This window comes from Heterodontus francisci, chromosome 29 (genome assembly GCF_036365525.1).
Source record: "Heterodontus francisci isolate sHetFra1 chromosome 29, sHetFra1.hap1, whole genome shotgun sequence".
NCBI classification, from domain to species: Eukaryota; Metazoa; Chordata; class Chondrichthyes; order Heterodontiformes; family Heterodontidae; genus Heterodontus; species Heterodontus francisci.
In genome coordinates, this window is record NC_090399.1 from 59,905,616 (window position 1) to 59,914,338 (window position 8,723).

The window sequence follows — 8,723 nt, forward strand, 5'->3', positions numbered from 1 at the left end:
GGTGGGGTGAGGTGATGGTCTGTTGTGTGTGTGTGTGCTGGGCGGGGGGAGGTGGTTGTTTGTGTTTGTGCTGGGTGGGGCGAGGTGATGGTTTGTTGTGTGTGTGTGTGCTGGGTGGGGTGAGGTGATGGTCTGTTGTGTGTGTGTGTGCTGGGTGGGGGGAGGTGGTGGTTGTTGTGTGTGTGCTGGGCGGGGGGAGGTGGTGGTTGTTGTGTGTGTGTGTGCTGGGTCAGGGGAGGTGGTGGTTGTTGTGTGTGTGTGTGTGCTGGGCGAGGGGAGGTGGTGGTTGTTTGTGTGTGTGTGCTGGGCGGGGGGAGGTGGTGGTTGTTGTGTGTGTGTGTGTGCTGGGTGGGGGGAGGTGGTGGTTGTTTGTGTGTGTGTGTGCTGGGTGGGGGGAGATGGTTGTTGTGGGTGTGTGTGCTGGGTGGGGGGAAATGGTGGTTGTTGTGTGTGTGCTGGGCGGGGGGAGGTGGTGGTTGTTGTGTGTGTGTGTGCTGGGCGGGGGGAGGTGGTGGTTGTTGTGTGTGTGTGTGCTGGGCGGGGGGAGGTGGTGGTTGTTGTGTGTGTGCTGGGCGGGGGGAGGTGGTGGTTGTTTGTGTGTGTGTGCTGGGCGGGGGGAGGTGGTGGTTGTTGTGTGTGTGTGTGCTGGGTGGGGGGAGGTGGTGGTTGTTGTGTGTGTGCTGGGCGGGGGGAGGTGGTGGTTGTTTGTGTGTGTGTGCTGGGCGGGGGGAGGTGGTGGTTGTTGTGTGTGTGTGTGCTGGGTGGGGGGAGGTGGTGGTTGTTGTGTGTGTGCTGGGCGGGGGGAGGTGGTGGTTGTTTGTGTGTGTGTGCTGGGCGGGGGGAGGTGGTGGTTGTTTGTGTGTGTGTGCTGGGCGGGGGGAGGTGGTGGTTGTTGTGTGTGTGTGTGCTGGGTGGGGGGAGGTGGTGGTTGTTGTGTGTGTGCTGGGCGGGGGGAGGTGGTGGTTGTTTGTGTGTGTGTGCTGGGCGGGGGGAGGTGGTGGTTGTTGTGTGTGTGTGTGCTGGGTGGGGGGAGGTGGTGGTTGTTGTGTGTGTGCTGGGCGAGGGGAGGTGGTGGTTGTTTGTGTGTGTGTGCTGGGCGGGGGGAGGTGGTGGTTGTTGTGTGTGTGTGTGCTGGGTGGGGGGAGGTGGTGGGTTGTTTGTGTGTGTGTGCTGGGCGGGGGGTGGTGGTGGTTGTGTGTGTGTGTGTGCTGGGCCGGGGGAGGTGGTGGTTGTTTGTGTGTGTGCTGGGCGGGGGGAGGTGGTGGTTGTTCGTGTGTGTGTGTGCTGGGCGGGGGGTGGTGGTGGTTGTTTGTGTGTGTCTGCTGGGCGGGGGGAGGTGGTGGTTGTTTTGTGTGTGTGTGCTGGGCGGAGGGAGGTGGTGGTTGTTGTGTGTGTGCTGGGCGGGGGGATGTGGTGATTGTTTTGTGTGTGTGCTGGGCGGGGGGAGGTGGTGGTTGTTGTGAGTGTGTGTGTGCTGGGCGGGGGGAGGTGGTGGTTGTTTGTGTGTGTGTGTGCTGGGTGGGGGGAGGTGGTTGTTGTGGGTGTGTGTGTGCTGGGTGGGGGGAGGTGGTGGTTGTTGTGTGAGTGTGCTGGGCGGGGGGGAGGTGGTTGTTGTGTGTGTGTGCTGGGTGGGGGGAGGTGTTGGTTGTTGTGTGAGTGTGTGCTGGGCGGGGGGAGGTGGAGGTTGTTGTGTGTGTGTGCTGGGTGGGGGGAGGTGGTGGTTGTTTGTGTGTGTGCTGGGTGGGGGGAGGTGGTGGTTGTTTGTGTGTGTGTGTGCTGGTCGGGGGTTGGTGGTGGTTGTTTGTGTGTGTCTGCTGGGTGGGGGGAGGTGGTGGTTGTTTGTGTGTGTGCTGGGCGGGTGGAGGTGGTGGTTGTTTGTGTGTGTGCTGGGCGGGGGGAGGTGGTGGTTGTTTGTGTGTGTGCTGGGCGGGGGGAGGTGGTGGTTGTTGTGTGTGTGTGTGTGTGTGTGCTGGGCGGGGGGAGGTGGTGGTTGTTTGTGTGTGTGCTGGGCGGGGGGAGGTGGTGGTTGTTGTGTGTGTGTGTGTGCTGGGCGGGGGGAGGTGGTGGTTGTGTGTGTGTGTGCGCTGGGCAGGGGGAGGTGGTGGTTGTGGTGTGTGTGCTGGGCGGGGGGAGGTGGTGGGTTGTTGTGTGTGTGTGTGTGTGTGTGTGTGCTGGGTGGGCTGTTTGTGTGTGTGCTGGGCGGGGGGAGGTGGTGGTTGTGCGTGTGTGTATGCTGGGCGAGGGGAGTTGGTGGGTAGTTGTGAGTGTGTGTGTGTGTTTGCTGGGCGGGGGGAGGTGGTGGTTGTGTGTGTGTGTGCGCTGGGCGGGGGGAGGTGGTGGTTGTTGTGTGTGTGTGCTGGGTGGGGGGAGGTGGTGGTTGTTGTGTGAGTGTGCTGGGCAGGGGGAGGTGGAGGTTGTTGTGTATGTGTGCTGGGTGGGGTGAGTTGGTGGTTGTTGTGTGTGTGTGTGCGCTGGGCGGGGGGAGGTGGTGGTTGTTTGTGTGTGCTGGGTGGGGGGAGGTGGTGGTTGTTGTGTGTGTGGGTGCTGGGTGGGGGGAGGTGGTGGTTGTTTGTATGTGTGTGTGCAGGGCGGGGGGAGGTGGAGGTTGTTGTGTGTGTGCTGGGTGGGGGGAGGTGGTGGTTGTTGTGTGTGTGGGTGCTGGGTGGGGGGAGGTGGTGGTTGTTTGTATGTGTGTGTGCTGGGCGGGGGGAGGTGGTGGTTGTTTGTGTGTGTCTGCTGGGTGGGTGGAGGTGGTGGTTGTTTGTGTGTCTGCTGGGCGAGGGGAGGTGGTGGGTAGTTCTGTGTGTGCTGGGCGGGGGGAGGTGGTGGTTGTTTGTGTGTGTGTGTGCTGGGCGGGGGGAGGTGGTGGTTGTTGTGTGTGTGTGTGCTGGGCGGGGGGAGGTGGTGGTTGTTGTGTGTGTGTGTGTGCTGGGCGGGGGGAGGTGGTGGTGGTTGTGTGTGTGTGTGTGCTGGGTGGGGGGAGGTGGTGGTTGTTGTGTGTGTGTGCTGGGTGGGGGGAGGTGGTGGTTGTTGTGTGTGTGTGCTGGGTGGGGGGAGGTGGTGGTTGTTGTGTGTGTGTGTGCTGGGCGGGGGGAGGTGGTGGTTGTTTGTGTGTGTGTGTGCTGGGTGGGGGGAGGTGGTGGTTGTTGTGTGTGTGTGTGCTGGGCGGGGGGAGGTGGTGGTTTTTGTGTGTGTGTGTGCTGGGCGGGGGGAGGTGGTGGTTGTTGTGTGTGCGTGTGCTGGGCGGGGGGAGGTGGTGGTTGTGTGTGTGTGTGTGTGTGTGTGTGTGCTGCGCGGGGGGAGGTGGTGGTTGTTTGTGTGTGCTGGGTGGGGGGGAGGTGGTTGGTGTTGTGTGTGCTGGACGGGGGGAGGTGGTGGTTGTTTGTGTGTGTGCTGGGCGGGGGGAGGTGGTTGGTGTTGTGTGTGCTGGGTGGGGGGAGGTGGTGGTTGTTGTGTGTGTGTGTGCTGGGCGGGGGGAGATGGTGGTTGTTGTGGGTGTGTGTGTGCTGGGCGGGGGGAGGTGGTGGTTGTTTGTGTGTGTGTGCTGGGCGGGGGGAGGTGGTGGTTGTTTGTGTGTGTGTGCTGGGCGGGGGGAGGTGTTGGTTGTTGTGTGTGTGTGTGTGCTGGCTGGGGGGAGGTGGTTGTTGTGGGTGTGTGTGTGTGCTGGGCGGGGGGAGGTGGTGGTTGTTTGTGTGTCTGCTGGGTGGGTGGAGGTGGCGGTTGTTTGTGTGTGTGCTGGGCGGGGGGAGGTGGTGGTTGTTTGTGTGTGTGTGCTGGGCGGGGGGAGGTGGTGGTTGTTGTGGGTGTGTGTGTGCTGGGTGGGGGGAGGTGGTTGTTGTGGGTGTGTGTGTGCTGGGCGGGGGGAGGTGGTGGTTGTTGTGTGTGTGTGTGCTGGGCGGGGGGAGGTGGTGGTTGTTTGTGTGTGTGTGCTGGGCAGGGGGAGGGTGTGGTTGTGGTGTGTGTGCTGGGCGGAGGGAGGTGGTGGGTTGTTGTGTGTGTGTGTGTGTGTGCTGGGTGGGGGGAGGTGGTTGGCTGTTTGTGTGTGTGCTGGGCGGGGGGAGGTGGTGGTTGTGCGTGTGTGTCTGCTGGGCGAGGGGAGGTGGTGGGTAGTTGTGAGTGTGTGTGTGTGTGCTGGGCTGGGGGAGGTGGTGGTTGTGTGTGTGTGTGTGTGTGTGCTGGGCGGGGGGAGGTGGTGGTTGTTTGTGTGTGTGTGCTGGGCGGGGGGAGGTGGGTTGTTGTGTGTGTGTGTGTGCTGGGCGGGGGGAGGTGGTGGTTGTTTGTGTGTGTGTGCTGGGTGGGGGGAGGTGGTGGTTGTTTGTGTGTGAGAGTGTGCTGGGCGGGGGGAGGTGGTGGTTATTGTGTGTGTGTGTGTGTGTGCTGGGCGGGGGGAGGTGGTGGTTGTTGTGTGTGTGCGCGCTGGGTGGGGGGAGGTGGTGGGTTGTTTGTGTGTGTGTGTGTGCTGGGCGGGGGGACGTGGTGGTTGTTGTGTGTGTGTGTGTGTGTGCTGGGTGGGGGGAGGTGGTGGGTTGTTGTGTGTGTGCTGGGCGGGGGGAGGTGGTGGTTGTTGTGTGTGTGCTGGGCGGGGGGAGGTGGTTGTTGTTTGTGTGTGTGGTGGGCGGGGGGAGGTGGTGGTTGTGTGTGTGTGTGCTGGGCGGGGGGAGGTGGTGGTTGTGTGTGTGTGCTGGGCGGGGGGAGGTGGTGGTTGTTTGTGTGTGTGCTGGGTGGGGGGAGGTGGTGGGTTGTTGTGTGTGTGCTTGGCGGGGGGAGGTGGTGGTTGTTGTGTGTGTGTGCTGGGCGGGGGGAGGTGGTGGTTGTGTGTGTGTGTTTGTGCTGGGTGGGGGGAGGTGGTGGTTTGTGTGTGTGCTGGGCGGTGGGGAGGTGGTGGTTGTTGTGTGTGTGTGTGTGCTGGGCAGGGGGAGGTGGTGGTTGTTTGTGTGTGTGTGTGCGCTGGGCGGGGGGAGGTGGTGGTTGTTGTGTGTGTGTCTGCTGGGCGGGGGGAGGTGGTGGTTGTTGTGTGTGTGTCTGCTGGGCGGGGGGAGGTGGTGGTTGTGTGTGTATGTGCTGGGCGGGGGGAGGTGGTGGTTGTTGTGTGTGTGTGTGCTCCGCTAGGGGAGGTGGTGGTTGTTTGTGTGTGTGCTGGGCAGGGGGAGGTGGTGGTTGTTTGTGTGTGTGCTGGGCGAGGGGAGGTGGTGGTTGTTGTGTGTGTGTGTGCTGGGCGGGGGGAGGTGGTGGTTGTTGTGTGTGTGTGTGCGGGGCGAGGGGAGGTGGTGGTTGTTTGTGTGTGTGTGCGGGGCGAGGGGAGGTGGTGGTTGTTGTGTGTGTGTGTGCGGGGCGAGGGGAGGTGGTGGTTGTTGTGTGTGTGTGTGCGGAGCGAGGGGAGGTGGTGGTTGTTTGTGTGTGTGCTGGGCGGGGGGAGGTGGTGGTTGTTGTGTGTGTGTGTGCTGGGTGGGGGGAGGTGGTGGTTGTGTGCGTGTGTGTGCTGGGCGGGGGGAGGTGGTGGTTGTTTGTGTGTGTGTGTGCTGGGCGGGGGGAGGTGGTGGTTGTTTGTGTGTGTGTGCTGGGCGGGGGGAGGTGGTGGTTGTTGTGTGTGTGTGTGTGTGTGCTGGGTGGGGGGAGGTGGTTGGCTGTTTGTGTGTGTGCTGGGCGGGGGGAGGTGGTGGTTGTGCGTGTGTGTCTGCTGGGCGAGGGGAGGTGGTGGGCAGTTGTGAGTGTGTGTGTGTGTGCTGGGCTGGAGGAGGTGGTGGTTGTGTGTGTGTGTGTGTGTGTGCTGGGCGGGGGGAGGTGGTGGTTGTTTGTGTGTGTGTGTGTGTGTGCTGGGTGGGGGGAGGTGGTTGGCTGTTTGTGTGTGTGCTGGGCGGGGGGAGGTGGTGGTTGTGCGTGTGTGTCTGCTGGGCGAGGGGAGGTGGTGGGTAGTTGTGAGTGTGTGTGTGTGTGCTGGGCTGGGGGAGGTGGTGGTTGTGTGTGTGTGTGTGTGTGTGCTGGGCGGGGGGAGGTGGTGGTTGTTTGTGTGTGTGTGTGCTGGGCGGGGGAAGGTGGTGGTTGTTTGTGTGTGTGTGCTGGGCGGGGGGAGGTGGTGGTTGTTTGTGTGTGAGTGTGTGCTGGGCGGGGGGAGGTGGTTGTTGTGTGTGTGTGTGTGCTGGGCGGGGGGAGGTGGTTGTTGTGTGTGTGTGTGTGTGTGCTGGGCGGGGGGAGGTGGTGGTTGTGTGTGTGTGTTTGTGCTGGGTGGGGGGACGTGGTGGTTGTTTGTGTGTGTGCTGGGCGGGGGGGAGGTGGTGGTTGTTGTGTGTGTGTGTGTGTGTGCTGGGCAGGGGGAGGTGGTGGTTGTTTGTGTGTGTGTGTGCGCTGGGCGGGGGGAGGTGGTGGTTGTTGTGTGTGTGTCTGCTGGGCGGGGGGAGGTGGTGGTTGTTGTGTGTGTGTCTGCTGGGCGGGGGGAGGTGGTGGTTGTGTGTGTGTGTGCTGGGCGGGGGGAGGTGGTGGTTGTTGTGTGTGTGTGTGCTCCGCGAGGGGAGGTGGTGGTTGTTTGTGTGTGTGCTGGGCAGGGGGAGGTGGTGGTTGTTTGTGTGTGTGCTGGGCGAGGGGAGGTGGTGGTTGTTGTGTGTGTGTGTGCTGGGCGGGGGGAGGTGGTGGTTGTTGTGTGTGTGTGTGCGGGGCGAGGGGAGGTGGTGGTTGTTTGTGTGTGTGCTGGGCGAGGGGAGGTGGTGGTTGTTTGTGTCTGTGCTGGGCGGGGGGAGGTGGTGGTTGTTGTGTGTGTGTGTGCTGGGTGGGGGGAGGTGGTGGTTGTGTGTGTGTGTGTGTGCAGGGCTGGGGGAGGTGGTGGTTGTTTGTGTGTGTGTGTGCTGGGCGGGGGGAGGTGGTGGTTGTTGTGTGTGTGTGGTTTGCTCGGCGGGGGGAGGTGGCGGTTGTTGTGTGTGTGTGTGCTGGGCGGGGGGAGGTGGTGGTTGTTGTGTGTGTGTGTGCTGGGCGGGGGGAGGTGGTGGTTGTTGTGTGTGTGTGTGCTGGGCGGGAGGAGGTGGTGGTTGTTTGTGTGTGTGCTGGGCGGGGGGAGGTGGTGGTTGTTTGTGTGTGTGTGTGCTGGGCAGGGGGAGGTGGTGGGTTGTTGTGTATGTGTGTGCTGGGCGGGGGGAGGTGGTGGTTGTTGTGTGTGTGTGTGTGCTGTGTCCGGGGAGGTGGTGTGTTGTTGTGTGTGTGTGTGCTGGGCGGGGGGAGGTGGTGGTTGTTGTGTGTGTGTGTGTGCTGGGCGGGGGGAGGTGGTTGTTGTGTGTGTGTGTGTGTGTCCTGGGCGGGGGGAGGTGGTGGTTGTTGTGTGTGTGTATGTGTGTGTGCTGGGCGGGGGGAGGTGGTGGTTGTTGTGTGTGTGTGTTGGGCGGGGGGAGGTGGTGGTTGTTGTGTGTGTGTGTGTTGGGAGGGGGAGGTGGTGGTTGTTTGTGTGTGTGTGTGTGTGTGTGTGTGTGCTGGGCGGGGGGTGGTGGTGGTTGTTGTGTGTGTGTGTGCTGGGCGGGGGGAGGTGGTGGTTGTTTGTGTGTGTGTGCTGGGCAGGGGGAGGTGGTGGTTTGTGTGTGTGTGCTGGGCGGGGGGAGGTGCTGGTTGTTGTGTGTGTGTGTGCTGGGCGGGGGGAGGTGGTGGTTGTTTGTGTGTGTGTGCTGGGCAGGGGGAGGTGGTGGTTGTTTGTGTGTGTGCTGGGCGAGGGGAGGTGGTGGTTGTTGTGTGTGTGTGTGCTGGGCGGGGGGAGGTGGTGGTTGTTGTGTGTGTGTGTGCGGGGCGAGGGGAGGTGGTGGTTGTTTGTGTGTGTGCTGGGCGAGGGGAGGTGGTGGTTGTTTGTGTGTGTGCTGGGCGGGGGGAGGTGGTGGTTGTTGTGTGTGTGTGTGCTGGTTGGGGCGAGGTGGTGGTTGTGTGTGTGTGTGCTGGGCGGGGGGAGGTGGTGGTTGTGTGTGTGTGTGTGTGCTGGGCGGGGGGAGGTGGTGGTTGTGTGTGTGTGTGCTGGGCAGGGGGAGGTGGTGGTTGTTTGTGTGTGTGTGTGTGCTGGGCGGGGGGAGGTGGTGGTTGTTGTGTGTGTGTGTGTGCTGGGCGGGGGGAGGTGGTGGTTGTTGTGTGTGTGTGTGCTGGGCGGGGGGAGGTGGTGGTTGTTGTGTGTGTGTGTGTGCTGGCGGGGGGAGGTGGTGGTTGTTGTGTGTGTGTGTGCTGGGCGGGGGGAGGTGGTGGTTGTTGTGTGTGTGTGTGCTGGGCGGGGGGAGGTGGTGGTTGTTGTGTGTGTGTGTGCTGGGCGGGGGGAGGTGGTGGTTGTTGTGTGTGTGTGTGCTGGGCGGGGGGAGGTGGTGGTTGTTTGTGTGTGTGCTGGGCGGGGGGAGGTGGTGGTTGTTTGTGTGTGTGTGTGCTGGGCAGGGGGAGGTGGTGGGTTGTTGTGTGTGTGTGTGTGCTGGGCGGGGGGAGGTGGTGGTTGTTGTGTGTGTGTGTGTGCTGCGTCGGGGGAGGTGGTGTGTTGTTGTGTGTGTGTGTGCTGGGCTGGGGGAGGTGGTGGTTGTTGTGTGTGTGTGTGTGCTGGGCGGGGGGAGGTGGTTGTTGTGTGTGTGTGTCCTGGGCGGGGGGAGGTGGTGGTTGTTGTGTGTGTGTGTGCTCAGCGGGGGGAGGTGGTGGTTGTTGTGTGTGTGTGTTGGGCGGGGGGAGGTGGTGGTTGTTGTGTGTGTGTGTGCTGGGAGGGGGAGGTGGTGGTTGTTTGTGTGTGTGTG